The sequence below is a fragment of the Parasteatoda tepidariorum genome, chromosome 5, assembly GCF_982258835.1.
Source record: "Parasteatoda tepidariorum strain Cologne lab strain chromosome 5, Ptep-v5.0, whole genome shotgun sequence".
NCBI classification, from domain to species: domain Eukaryota; kingdom Metazoa; phylum Arthropoda; class Arachnida; order Araneae; family Theridiidae; genus Parasteatoda; species Parasteatoda tepidariorum.
The window spans coordinates 104,571,143-104,587,146 of NC_141759.1; the positions used below are offsets into that span (position 1 = coordinate 104,571,143).

The following is a 16,004-nucleotide window of genomic DNA, read 5'->3' on the forward strand; positions in this document are numbered from 1 at the left end:
TGCCATTGAAACAGACGACACAGGTTGAAATTAATTGCAATAAATGCCCACTCAAGAGTCAAGAAAATTTTCTCAATTTTTTCTTAAATTTAAATTTTATGGGTCAATAAAATTTTTTTACTTCCAGTTCTCTGAACTTCATGGTATAAAAAAATAACAGTTATCCTATTTAAAAATGAACCCTTTTTATGAGCATACATTTGCCCCATGATTGCACTAATTAAATGTAACTTGAAAATTTTTTGGTGACAAAATTTTTCATTTTAAAGAATTTCTAAGCAACTTCAAGGAATTTACAATTATTTCCAATAGCCTATGAAAATTGAAAGTCGAGCACTTCTCAAGGATATTTAAAGACTATGACTGCCAAAGTCTCAAGAAAACAAAAATTTTAATAAAAAACTATTTTTATAAGGAGTTTTTTTTTAAATCAAATTTTTCGAATATCAGCGAATTTTCTAAAATTACACAAAAACTAGGAAACTTTCAATTTATACCAAAATTTCTGGTCAGATCTTGTGAAAGTAGTAGATACAGAGAGAACATTCTATTTTTCTATAATTCATACACAATAAAAATGCGCGGAAAATCAACAAATTTTTAATAATACCGTATTTTACAGGAAAAAAAATTGAAATGTTATGCTACCATACTAAATTAAAAAGTATAAAAAAGGGCAAAAATATAATAGTTCTCCATAAAAATTATTTGACAGCAAAAAAAATAAAAACTGAAATAGTAAAGTAGGAACAAAGTACAAAAGAGCATTGCTGCGAATATGGACTGGAAAAAATACTGTAGATTTCACAAAATATAAATTCTATGATATTTACTGCATAATATACTAAATATTTTACATATAGGGAATTTTAGGGATTTTTATTGTCATCAAAATACAAAAATTTTATATTTACCAGTTATGATTGACATTAAACGGACTTGAAATGCTTTTAACTTATGTTACCTCACAATTTTTAATAGTATTTTATTATTGATAGTTTAAAGATGTTTTAATTAATTTAAAAAGAGAGAATTCGAATAAAAATAAACCAAAAAATTTTTCAATAAGAAAAATAGTTTCAAATTGAATACTATAAATGAAGCTCGCTTTATTATGTAACACTAATTTAAATATTCACGCAAAGCAATAAACTGTGGAAAATTCTATTTCAATAGGGATTTTTTAGGAAACTTAATTTTAGGGACTTTTCTAAAATGTACAAAAACTAGGAGAGATTGGATTAGACCAGTAAAGCGGGAGAAACTGGCAAAATCCAGTAGAGTTGGCAGCTATGAAAAGAGAAATGTATAACATTTTCATTATTCAATACTGAAATTTTCGGTGTCTCACATTACACTATTTACTTATAAAAATACTGCACAATTATAAAAACATGAATGAAAAAAGAATCAATTACTGTTTATAGAAAAATAGTCACATGAAAATATTATATTAGTCAATCAATATAATTTTAAAGAATTTTCTTTCATAGATTCTCAAAAAATCTGTTTATATCAACTTCTTGAATTCTGGTTTTTATTATACAACTTACAGGCAGAAAAAGGAGAGAATGTTAATTGTAGAGATGCTGTGTTTCCCGTTCCATGCTCAAGTTAACCACGTTCAGAAGCTCACTTAAGGCTGAATAGTTAAGCTCTTCTGGTTTAGGCAACTCTTCTTGAAAAGATCTTGCCTTGAACACATTACTTTTGCAGGTCGAGGAGACGCTAATACCCTTTTCTCCGTTACTACCACTCTTCTCGACAGTATGTCTTAACCACGGAAACTGTGGAATAACGAAAGAAATTTACTATTACAATACAAAGTAACATAATGGCAAAAATATTACACAACAATTAATATAAAAATTTTATTTTAGTTACTTTTTATTAATATTATAAAACTAAAATTAATTAATTGAATTTTATTAATGAATTAATATTTGAAAAAAAAAAAACTATTAACACCATGTATTATTTTAATATACAATAAAAAAATGTATTGAAAAATGTCTATGTACATTAAAAGAAGGGGGGGGGACAATTTTTTACTGTATTATTAGTCTATAACAATTTTTCCTGTAAAAAAAAAAAAGATTGCACAGGAAAAATAATAGCTTTATTTATTGCCTGCATAAAATTAAATGATCCTTTTGTACAGTTCTTACAAACTATTATATTTGATGTTTCAAAGGAGACAATATTATATTATTAGATGTACCTTTAACTTGCATTTGGTGGCATAGCTAACGGTGAACGAGAAAGAGCATAGGTTGTATCATTAGAGATGAGCCAAATTTATGAAGAAAATATTTTCTATGAATACTAGAATAAATTTTTATCCCTTTTTAATATCCCCTCTCCAGTTTCATCTGCCAATTACAGGCCTAATAGCTACTAGCAATTTGTATCTCATTTACCTAATAATTGAATAGGATGTGTGTTATTGTGGTATTGTGTTTATTATTTTTTTAAAATACAAATTTTCTTTACTCAAAATAATAAATAAATAACTACAAAATGTTCTGAATTTTTTTCTTTCTAAATACATACATTTTTCAAGCTCTAAGCAAAATGATTGATTTAAAATGTTCTAAATAAAGTTTAATTGTTTCTCAAAAAATTTAAACTGAGTTGCTTACGTCACATAAATAAACAAAATAAAAGTAAATTAAAAATATATATATGAAAACTTCACTGATCAATTTTAATTCATAATATAAATAACTTAAAGCACAGCATAGTTAAACAAATTTTAATAGGTTACTGCAGTGAAATACATTATTGAAAACTAACCTAAATGAATATTTAGATGGATTCTATTTATATTTCATTTTATAAAGAAAAAGCAAAATAAGATATGGAAATAAGTAAAAACAAATGTAATAAAAAGAAAAGCAGTGGTATCTGATGCAAAAACAATTATTAATTTACAATAAAAATATTTATTATCAAAATTTTGCTTTAAACAGAAAAAATAACTTAATTATTCTAAATCTTAGTTGCACAGTACGATTAATTATGTATCTTGGTATCGTACTTAAAATACCAATAAGTGCATGAGAATTTTTTTTGTAAATCAAAATGTTAAATTTTTCTACACATTTGTGCCTGTTAATAACCTGTTTTGTTACAGTTCACTTCAATTATTATTTCTTTCCTTTCCATTATTAGAGTGAATTTTTAAAAATAAAAAAAAATTTCAAATGATGTTGCCTTTCATTTAATAATCTGTAACTTGATCAAAATTTATATTTAGGTATAAGTCATTATTTCTAAATCTTCGATTTTTTACTTTGAAAATGATACCTTATTTGTTTAATATTAGGTTTAAAATTCTGGTCATCTGGTTGCCCAACTTGAAACCTGTACCTGTACAGTGCAGAATAAAAATACAAGGTTTCGTTTTCCTTCTTTCTAATAAACAAATATAATTAATAAAAATTTATATTCTAAGTTTATACATCATTTAAAATGTTTTTCATACTTTCTTTGTTTCTTGCCAGCTTTTTAGGGTAAAAGGAGAAACAGTTTCGGAAATATCTCTGAAATGCATGCGAAACATTTACAAACTGTCAACATTGTGATTAATACACAATACGAATTTTGAATCAAAAATCAAATATTTACCAACAACAGAAACATTTAATGTTGAAATCTAGTTCATAAAAGAACCTTTTTCATTTCAATAAAACATGGTATGAAATAGGGGTGCACAACCTGCGGCCCGCGGGCCAAATGCGGCCCGCCAACCCTTAATGTGCGGCCCCCTACCGCAATCTGAACAAAATGAAAAAAAATAATTAAATTTTTTTTTAAATGAAAAAAAAATTCGGAAATTTTAAATTTATGCATTTAGTTTTTTGACGCACCCAATTTCATTCAATGTAGTTTTCGATCGCTTTTTTTCGATCGTTACCTCTACAGATTTAGGCATAGTTTTGAAAATACCATTATTTTGAACACATCATTATTACGATATACAAATTTCTAATTTTAGTTATTACTTTTGACTCTCTTCGAGTGCTCTGATTTTATCGTAAATTCAGTGACTTTCCGGTAGTTATTGCTGCCCATTTTCACGTATTTTCTGAAATCGCGATTTTTAAAAAGTTATGAAACGCTTTATTTGTGCAAACTTCATGAAAAATCTAATCTTTTTCGGCAGTTGTTGCTACGCATTTCCGCATGACTTTTAAAATTTTGATATTTTGGCACGATATTATTGCAAATCGCGATTAAATAATCGCTCATTTAGATAACCATTTTTTGACGTGGTTTATTTGTGCCAATTTTATTGCAAATCAAAATATTTTTCAATCGTTATTTTGGCAATTGTTACACATCTCTACAAGATTTTGAAAGTCCGATATTTTTTATACGCTATTTTGATACTTTAATTTCGCATTTAAATACATAAAATTTTGACACGTTTTATTTACACCAATTTCACCGCAAATATAAAGGTATTTTGATAATTTCCTTTGTAGTTATTACTACGCTTTTTACCCGTGATTTAAAAAAAATTTATATTTTTCATATAATTTGACATCACGCGAGTTTTGAATCGCGCATTAAAATAATTACTTTTTATGTGCTGTATTTGTGTCGATTTTTACGTAAATATAAGAGGTTTTTCGAACGTCTTTTTACTTGTAATTTAGAATATCCTGATATTTTAGCACAATATTACAACTCTTAAAATTCGATACTGTTTTAATTTTTTTTTTTTGGAACTTAAAAAGTAATTACGTATTTTAGCAAAATCGATACCTTCCTAAAAAGAATAAAAATGAAAAATAAAAACAAGTTGTGTACATTTATATTAAACGCGTTCCCCTTTGCTAAAAAATAATTCAAAGCACGTGTATATTTCTTTAGTCCCATGAACAAGTGCAAGTTAACATCACAGACTCAACCTATTCTTTTTGTTGTTACATGATTTAAAAATCACATGTCGAGATTCGTATTTATACGTTTTAAAAATCACATGTTTTAATTCTTCGCGTAATTTAAAATTCACACATCGTAATTCGTATTTACGCGATCTTTAAATTGCGCAGCGCATTTCGTATTAAAAATAACGAGATTTAAAAATCATCCATCGCGATTCATATTCACGCGATTTAAAAACCATATATCGCGATTCATATTCACACATTTTAAAAATCATGCGCTGTGAGTAGTCTTTTCGCAATTTAAAATTGTACATCTCAATTCGTATTCACGCAATTTGAAAAGCACACATTGCGTTTTATATTTGCGCAATTTGAAAAGCACACATAACAATTAGTATTTAGGCAATTATAAAATAACACATCGCTATTTGTATTCACGTGATTTAAAAATATGGAAATGAAGAACACCATCTATTCCAAAAGTGATTAAGTTTTTTGCCCGAATTTAATACTACCCACAACAACAGCTTCTGTCATAAGACTGTTTTCCAGAATAAATTTGGTCTGTTCAAAATTACAGAGCAGTCTTTTAACAAATTCATTTAATGGCTCGAAAAAGCATGATCAAGTGAATCACATGATCAAGTGAATAAAATTATCCCAATATTTAAAAATTTAGCAAATTAGAGGATAACCATTAAGAAAATTTTTTAACCATTTTCTTATGCTATACTTTCACCATTTCATATCATTTATGATTGTACGCTGGGAAATGATTTGTATATCATTAAATTTTAACAGTAAAAAATATAATCAAAATAAGTTTCGTTAAGTAATGTAAATGTTACTAATTGTTTTTGCATATGTGTATTAATTGTAAATAGAAAGTGTCATGTTAAAAAAATATTCGCCATAAAAAATTTTAAACAAGTATCTTAATAGTTTTTTATTATTAAGGAAAATAGTTTATTCAAGATTAATGCTTTCTTTCTTTCTTCCCTCTCTCTGCCCCTGCTTCCTATCATTAATTTAAAATAAATGTTTTAAAGTTTAAGTATATTCCCCTTCTAAATGCTAAATCTTATTTTCCGCAGATGGGGTTTTGTTTCAATTTTTATCATTTTTAACCCTATAAACTTTCTTTAAATCAAAGTATTTAACTTGTATTTATTTTAATAACTAGAACATATTTTTTAAATTTATTTCTATGAACAAATTTTTTAAAATTAAAATTTATGTTAAAATGAACTTATGTATTATGTAATATGACTTTTAAAAAACATGTATTTTCCCATAGTTTTTTAATTATTTCAATTTATCTAAATTTTCTTCTGATTAACTGATTCTGTTTTTTCTTAGAAGGCTCAGTTTTTTCTTAGTTTAGAAGTTTTTAACTTTAAACATTTAAAAGTATTTAATTTTATGCTAAGATATTACAAGGTTAACTTAGAAAAAGAATTTAGTGGTTAAAACAATGTTTTTATAACAATTACTACCTAAAATTGCTATGAATATGTTTGTCTAAATACTTTGGGTGTTCCCTTTGGCATGCGGCCCTTCATTAGTCAATCTGCTGCGCATGTGGCCCTTCACTCAAAAAGGTTGTGCACCCCTACTATAAAAGGTTAAAATGAAATTCAGAAAATTAGCATCAATGCAACAATTGTAATTTTGCTATTAGCAATTCAAGAAAATGAGTGATTGGTTGGCTTTGCCAAGAAAAAATAATTCATTGGATGAGAAGACAAAAGCTTTCAGAAAATAGTGCAAGATAAAATCTATTATTAAATTATAACCAACTAGTTTTTTAAAAGTTAAAAACACTAAAACATTTTGTTAAAAGAGAAAAATACCCCCAAAGCATTGGAACAAACTTGAATGAATTCAGCCTGGGAAGCACAAATATCCTTCCACCTCTATTACAATTTTTGCCTTTCCTAAACTGCTTCATCTCCCAAAGAGGTCAAAGATTTTGCCATTCATTTAGCAACAGTTTCATATGGCATTCTGGTTTATCAGGGAAAGAATGCAAGAAAAGTATTACTAAGTTTATGATATTTCAACTGCTTGATTTCAGTCTAAATAAAGAGGATATAACAGATGGTAAAATAATTCCAGCTTTTCTTTAAAATTCCTTGATTTTTCAAGGTTTTTATCAACATTTCACTGACTTTCCCAGATTTTTTCCAGTAAAAAAAATTCCCTGATAATTCCAGGTTTTCCAGGTGGGTGGCCACCCTGTTTTTCCAACAAAAAAAAAAAAAGAAAAGAAAAGAAAAAAAGATACATCCTTCATTTACATACATAAATTTAACTTAATATTTTGGAGAACTTCTTGTTGAATTACAATATTCTTAATATTAATAAATGTAAGAAATTTTCCTTAGTGGAAATAGTTAGTGTGAATCATCGTTTTGAAATTTGTGCTCGTAGAATACTTACAAATTGAGAATCGCGAAATCGCCACTCAGTCTCTGCAATGATATGTCTGTCATTGGGACATTGTTCAAGAAGATTCCATAAGAACCATTTTGAGTTATGTGAGAATCAGAAATCAGCAATTCAGGGAAGCTTTCAGCCGAAATTCACCTCCTGCCTCTACATGCAGTCCATACCTTTCATTGTGCTCAATATTTGAAGATTGTAAGTGTAATGAACTTAAAGATTTCATTTGGATACCATCTTTCTACAAATTATTAGAAATTATTATTATCAATTAGAAATCAATTAGGTTATTAGAAATCAGAACATAATTGAAAAAAAAAAGATTATGTAGAGAAAATGAAAATTTAATAATAATTGATAAAATTAAAACTCATCAATTTTCTCAACACCCATTTAGAAATTGAAGAATGTAAATTTGAGGTAGTTGACAATTTCGTTTACTTGGGTTCTGTAATCAACAGGAGGAACAATATTAGAATGGAAATACAAAGAAGAATAACTAAAGTCAGTAAATGTTATATGAAATTCAAAAATAATTAAAATCTACTGTAATTCATAGAAAAACATAAGTTTTATTATATAAATCTCTTCTAAGATCAAATTTATCATATGCTTGTGAAATTTTTCAAGAACATTTTATATTTTAATAAAATATGACTCTGAGTGGGGATATTGTTAGACAAATCCATTTTAAAAATTAGATTTTTCGGCTACCTAAATTTATGACTTTCTTTGAATTTTTTTAAAAAAAATAGTGAAAATCATGACTTTTCAGGTGCGCGGATAACTTGCTTGTAATAAAAAAATAGGATACACAGAATACATGTTCTACTTTGATAAAAAAAAAAAATTATGTATCTGCTTATTTTTTTATCTCATCAAAATGCTTGATGTCACATTTGTAATAAAAAATAGGATACACAGAATACATGTTCTACTTTGATAAAAAAAAATATTATGTATCTGCTGATTTTTTTATCTCATCAAAATGCTTGATGTCACATTTGTAATAAAAAATAGGATACACAGAATACATGTTCTACTTTGATAAAAAAAAAAAAAAATTATGTATCTGCTGATTTTTTTATCTCATCAAAATGCTTGAAGTCACATTTTTTATTACCCTCTGCTTCCCCCCCCCTAGTCACAAACTATCCCTTTTTCTCATCTTGAAGCACATCTACTGCTAAACATCCACATTTTCAACAAAAAGGTTTCTTTAATAATAGGTAAGTAAGAAATGTAAGTATCGAAAATATGATACAAATTTAAAATGAATTATATTTTAATCCAGTCACCATTTATAAATGTATCCATACCTGCAACATTGGAGAAATGAAATAACGAATATTTTATCAGTAACATATTTCAGGTTACAAATTGAGTTTTGATACATCATGCATAATCATGTAATTCAAAAAGAGAAATTCAAAATTCGAAATATGTATTATAAGCACTTACAGTTTGCAGGGGTCTGTCTAGGTTTTTATGAGAGGTACCTATTTTGTGAAAATTTAGGCATAATTTGTGAAAATTAAAAATTATATTAAAAAATAAACACAAAAATATGGTGGTAAATATAAAAGATATTTCCAAATACTGTGACTACAAATAAAAATCATTTATGACTGGTACATTTTTATAAATTTTTCCCCATATATTCAAAGATAATTTTGCTATATTAAAATTTTGGGTTTAAAATTGCATCTAAATTTAAAAAACCATAACATATATTGTCCATTTTTAAATTTCAACTTGAATTTTTTTTAAAAAAAAAAACATGCATTTCACTAAAAGTTATTTTCATTATGAGAATATTTCTCACTGGATCATATAGAAAAAAGTTTCAGAGAAAAAATGCTTCATAAAAAAATAAAGGTGAGTTTAAATTTAGAACAATGTTTAGAATAATGTTCGAATTTCAACCTCCTATAAAGCTTACAGAGTCTAGTCATTTAATGTTTTGAAGAAGAAGAAAAAAAAAAAACTCGGTGAAAAAAAAGCTTGCTATAACATGGCGTAAGCGACCAGTTAGGCTTTCCACATCGCACTATCTGACCAAGCACGTGTACCAATTCGTATATGCTTAATTAACCTGGGATTTAGTTGCAAAAACAAAATTTCAAAAGGCGGGGAGGAGAATCTTGGAACTTCCTTTTTTAAGCACATTTTGTGAAACTACCATTTTTCCTTAAGTTGAATTTGTAAAGGTACTGCTAATTGGTAATAAATTTGCCCTGAACAGACCCCTGGTTTGTGAAGTAAAAATTATGAATATATTTCTTAATCTCTAAATTAGATTTTTTTAAAGCACTAGAGGGCTCCGCCCCCTGCTCGCTAACGCTCGCCAACCCCCGGAGAATTGCTTCGCAATTCTTGCTTGGTTTGCTTCGCAAAACCAAGAATGCTTTGATTTCATATATTTCAATATTAAACTGAATATTAACTGTTATCATCGAAAAGAATTAATTTTCTTAAATGCAGAATAAGCAGTGTGTCAATATCAATGTCACTTTTTTTCGTTGACTACAGTTCCTTCTATGTCCTATTTGTTCTTTAAATGAGCCAAAATTGTCAGAAATTAACATCAATGTGCAGATATAATCTTAATATGAAACTTGTTTAAAAAAAATGATAATCACAATAATACAGACTTTGTCCCAAAGAAATGAATATATTTTTAACACATTTAATTCAATATATATATATATATATATATGCAAACACTATAATATTTTTCAATAAGCAATATTGTTAAGAACAGGGTAATTTTTAAAAAAATATTTTAATAATATTCAGCAAAATAACTATAAATGAAAACATTAATTTTGCGGAATTAAAATAAACAATGCACCAATAGCATTTTCTTTACGCTAAATACATTTATAAATTTGACATTATATATATATGTTATAATATTTCTCTATATACAATATTGTTAATGACAGGATCATCTTTAATAAATATTTTAATGTTCTCCTTCGTTGTGCATCTTGACAATGCCACATATAATTGACCATGAGAAAAAATAGGCCGTTCAATATATAGCCCAACTTTATCGAAGGTTTGGCCCTGGGCCTTATTAATTGTTAAGGCATAAGCTAATCTAACAGGAAATTGTCGTCGATAAAGCACAAATGGTAAGGAAGAATTACTTGATAATGTATTTAATTCTATTCTTGGAAGATTGACAATACTACCATTTTTATTACCAGTAGCAATTTGGCAAGTCAATACTCTTTTCCCTATTTTAAGAACAGTCAATCGAGTTCCATTGCAAAGGCCATCAACAATAGATATGTTCCTGATCAGCATTACAATGCATCCAACTTTTAATTTGAGCTGATGAGGTGGCAGTCCCGGAAGATTTATGGAGTTTAAATATTCAATAGAATACCTTAAAGTAGCTTCTTCTTCTCTCCCGTCTGATTTATCTACTCCATATAGTGTGGCCTTATCAATACTATAACTTATAACCTCTTCACCTGGCACACGTGATAAAATATTTTCATTAACTTTGTTAACTTCATCATTTTGCGGTGATAATATGATGTGATTAATGAAGTTAGTATTAAGACAATCGATTTTTTCAAAAAACCAAGAAATGATATCTTTACAATAAAGATCAGGAGTGCTTGCATCAAGATGTAAAAGTACTCCATTGCCAATTGTCAACAACCAATTGGCAAATTCTTGGTTACCAGCTTTAACTCTCATATTAATTGTCAAATGGAGGATTTCAAAAAATGGCCAAAGAAAAGAGTATTTTATAGTTTCATTAATAACCTGCATATGTGTAGCTTTTTTAACGACAGGTAACACTTGTCGAAAATCTCCACCTAAAATGATTATCTTACCACCAAATGGTATCTCATTAGCTAGAAGATCACGAAAAGTTCTATCGATCATTTCTATTGCTTTTCTGGGAATCATACTTGCTTCGTCCCTTATAATAACGTCAACATTTTTTAAGCGAATCTTATCACATTTTTTTAAAATACAAATCCCATCGTCACTTAGATCAATAGAATGTAAGGTTCGCATAAGTCTAATTTTATTATAGCAGAGAATAGTTTAACTTTCATAAAAATAGGTGGCAACATTCAGAGATGTAAATAGAACGCTTCGCAAACGCATATATTTCGCTGTTATTATTTTTCATTAAATACTTTTATAAAATATCTCTTCGCTTATTTACTGTATTGCATATTAATTAAATTCCTTGTCATTCAACTTTATCTTATATGCCGGAACCAGATTAAACTTACGAATTAACGTTTTAGAAAACAAATAATCAGATTAATCAATATATCAATACGAAATAAGTTGAGATGTTGTAAAACTGAAGAATGAAATTCTAACTATTTTGTGATTGGTTGCATCTCTGAAAAAGAAAATTCAGACTTGTAAATCGCTTTTTTAAGCTTGCCGTTTTCAGACATGTGATTGGCTGTTGTGAACGGAGGTTATTCTTCATTATTAACTGCAAAATCGTGCTTTAAAACTAAAATAAATAAAAATTTAAAATTATGTAAAAGATTTGAATGCCCTAAATGTCTTCCCTGAAAGATTCTGAATGAATTGATTCCTTAATCTTAGATTTTCATCACGTAGTTAAAAAGTTTTTCAGGGGACAAAATTAACTGCAAAAACTTTTTTTTAGAATAGAGAGAATTATTTATAATTACTTAAAATATAAACACTCAAAATAGCACCATCTGTTGAGGAATAAGAGAAGTATTTTTGCCATCATTAATTATTTTATCGGCAAAAATTTCTCCAATAAATACGGGGAAATTTGAGAATCCTAATTTTTTCGGACTTCCTGTGAGTTGCCTCACTAATACAAACATTTTTCTTACATAGACGATATTTTTAAAAATAACAAATATACATGTTACTAATTTAAAGTAACAGAAGCATCAACTTCAAAAAAAAATAATAATAATAAAAAAATAAACTTTTCAGTTAAAATAATATAATTTTTTTATTTGAATACGTAACATTTTTCAAAAATTCTAATATTATGGCCAATATTTTCGTACTTTATAGATGGAAAACACAGTAATTATTTCCTTTTTGCATTTTGTAAATCATCATCACATTAAAAAATAATTAAAAAAATCAAGAAATCCGTAGCATTAACATTTGGGGGGGGGGGAGGAAACAACGGCGAAATCACGCGTGCCAGACTCTTCGAAAAGGAGTTACTAAATATGTGCTTTCATTTCGAGATTCAGGTGTTGTTATAAACAATATCGTATTAAATATATAGAACTTAAAAACTTTGTGTACAATAGTAAAAACTACAAAGAATACAACGAAAGTTTCTGCAGAAAAGAAAACCAAAATTTTTTACTTCCCAAAGGAAAACTCCTTCCGCAAGAACTCGGCTACATTCAGCGACAATGTCGCCACGATTCTGCCACAGGGCTCGAGAATACACAGGTAAACAGGAGATAGTCGGAAAATACAGGATTCTTCGTTAAAAACCAGGAGACTTGGCAGGTATGTGTATCCAATTTTAAATAAAACCATGACAAAAGAAATCCAAGTTACTTTAGAATTACAAACAATGGTGTCTTGCAAGACTGCTTCCGCACCTCCCAGCAGCAATATTCCATGATCAGAAGCATTACTGTCAACAATGCATCCCTTCATGTGAAGTTTTCCATGGTGGACAACTCAGCAGATCCTTCTTCACTCTTAATAAGACATTATCAATTTCTACAATTCTGGTGCTGCAACAGTTTAAGAACACATCACTGTTGCCTGCTGCTTCAAGCACAATCTCCTTACAGGAGTCAACTCCAAAAATATTTAAGGAAAACGATACAAGGACTGATTGAATGATGTCTGAAAATGTTAAATGAATTACGAAGATGCACAGTCAAATCCTTCAACAAAAAATAACCACCTCTTAAGAACTCAAAAAAAATTTTTAAGCACTATATACATTAACAAAATGCAAAATAATTTTCAAAGACTTCACATGATCATATTAAAAATAAGTAGTTTCTGACAAAGAACTCTTTTCTTGACTATATTAGCCATTATAAAATGATCAGGAAATTTTTCGGTTCGTTATCAGAGGGTGGAAAATGAAGCCGGAAATTGAGAATATCTAGCAAATTGCAGCAGAGTTTCACATGAGAGTGCAATAATCTCACTGAGCCCAGCTCAGTAGACGCACATGTGGACTCGCAAGTATTTCATCAAACATGTAAAATGATTCACGCTTTCTTTGGCTATGGATCGACAGTACGCCGAAATCGATTGTGGTTGAATGAATTGTGAAAACATTGAATAGAACAATTTGAAAAGCACGCTTTTGCGTAATGCGCAGCGAAAATCGACATAGTAAAGAAGAAAAAATCTTTTTTTCGAAAAGGTTTTTAAAAACACCCAATGAATAAAGCACCTTTAAGGGCTTTCAAAAAACGAAAATAAGCACCTTTAAACACTTTTTAAAAATGTTAAGCACCATGATTACATACAGTAATGAATAGTTTTTTCCACCCTGGAAGAAATTGGTTTATCCGAATTGGATTGGGAGGGGAGGACATTTCTTTCTTTCAAAAAGAAATATCTAATATTAAATAATTTTGTAATAAAATATTACATAATTTTTAAATACGTGAAACTAAAATGCAGGAATTGGATTGTTGTTTGTTTACGTCATACTAAAGCTACACAATGGACTATTGGCGAGAGTCTGGGAAACTTCTCTGAGGATGATCTGAGGACATGCCATCAGAATTTTGATCCTCAGCAGAGGGGATGGCCTCCCTGCTTCAGTAGCAAAACAACCTACGTGTGAAGTTGAGCACTTCACAGTAGAACTTCTTTCAGGGTACACCCTCGGTCTCTTCGCAGGCTGACCAAAGTGGTCACCCACCCGCGGCCAGTGATGCTTGACTTCGGTGTTCTACTGGGTACCGTGTCTTAACAATCAGTCCACTGCGGGACGAAAAATTGGAAAGTAAATAAATGTAATGAAGCAGTTAAAATAATCAAAGATCTTTAATATTTATGAAGTTTTTACATCCAAGCACAATGAGAAAGTTACTTTTAAACACATTTAAAAAAAATATCAATTTAATTGCTATAAAAACTAAGTAATGCGTGTTATTTGTTGGAAAATAAAAAACAAATCTTTGCTTAAATGAATTAAATCATTGTTTGACAAAGCTTATTATGTGTCTTAAAATTTTAAATATATAATTCTAGTTCATTGTCAATGATATTAATTAAAAGTATTGAAATAAAATTGCAACTTTGATAAAGGCATGAGAATAAATTAGAATTTTAAATCAAAGTTTCAGCCATATTGAAGGTTATAATTTTAATTTGATACAGATAAAATAACAACGATAAGAAATTTTGTTCTTACAAAGATGGTTTCGAATCAAGTATAAAGCATTTAACTTATTAAAATAATAAATAGCACCTAAACAAAAGTTATAAATAAGATTGTACTCTAATATGATCCAAATTTCAATATCAAAAATTTATCATCCCGAAAGTGCCAAGTCTGATTGCATTTTATTTTATTTCATAATCGCCGTTGAACAGCCAACCCAATTTAGGATTTATGATGACTAATGTTCCTGTAGCCTGGTAATTTTGAACCCAGTTCCGAAGACAAGGTAACTCCTGGATCAAGTATCGGATGAAATTTGCTTTCTAATGGAATTAACAAACATTTGCGTTATATGGAGAGGAAAACCACGAAAACCTTCCACGGTTAGTCAGACGGCGAGGGGACTCTAACCCATGATCAGTCTATCACTGAAGATGTTTTACGCCAGCACTGTGGTTGGTTTAAATAAGTCTGAATTATTATGTCTAATTATCAGTGTTTGAAAGCCTGATTATGAGTTTCTCAGGTATACCCCTTTTTACTTTTGGATAGGGAAAATCAAAGTTGTTAATTTTCACATGGTTGTGGATGGATCATTTATACGATATCTGATGTCCCTGAATAAATAAAAAAAAATATATAAAAATAAGATATAATTACCTTGAACTGTTATAGGCTCTTCAATCCATCCTAAAGTATCACATAAGTAGGTACTGGGGAAAATTATAATTTTATCTTAAGCAGAACTGGATTTAAAGGCAGTTTCAGGATTATGTTCGAATTCCAGAATCCCATTAGAATCAACAGATAAATTCTAAAAAGAATAAAACATCCTTCATATACAATGACAATATTCATAATAGCAGATGGAAATCTTATTATAACGAGCTTGTTGTTAAACACATATGCAATAATGTTCTCACTCAATTAAACAAAAAAAATTTTCAAGGGCTTGCTCAGTAATATAGTTAGGAATATATATAATTTATAATTAGTAATGCAGGATGCATAGCCAAATCTTTCAACAAAAAAAGCACCTTTTAAGCACTTAAAAAATATTTTTAAACACTATATGGGTCATTCTCACAGAAACAGTCATTTTTATGTCCCCAGTATACTCTATGCTTGTCTTATGACCTATTAATGTCTTTTTTTTTCAGGGAAAGTATCTTTCAGAATGCAGATTAACAAAAAAATAAAAATATTTCTTCTATATAATTAATATATACCATTATATCATTCCCTCACTAGTTCCCATTGTTGACTTCAAAAAAAAAAAAATTGTTCCTATTTTCATT

The 16,004-nt window shown here is 28.5% G+C and overlaps 1 long non-coding RNA gene across 3 annotated transcripts; it reads right to left on the reverse strand.

The window, feature by feature from the left end:
• Positions 1 to 372: 372 nt before the first annotated feature.
• Positions 373 to 14,013, reverse strand: LOC147809942 (uncharacterized). Of its 3 annotated transcripts, XR_015433901.1 has the most exons (4): positions 12,903 to 13,264; positions 8,805 to 8,842; positions 7,341 to 7,584; positions 373 to 1,787 (listed from the first exon to the last, which is right to left on the reverse strand). It is a non-coding gene; the product is annotated as an uncharacterized LOC147809942 (long non-coding RNA). The 3 variants fall into 3 exon arrangements; XR_015433899.1 differs by lacking the exon at positions 8,805 to 8,842 and having other exon boundaries at positions 12,903 to 14,013; XR_015433900.1 differs by lacking the exon at positions 8,805 to 8,842 and having other exon boundaries at positions 12,703 to 13,261.
• Between the last annotated feature and the right edge of the window lie 1,991 nt (positions 14,014 to 16,004).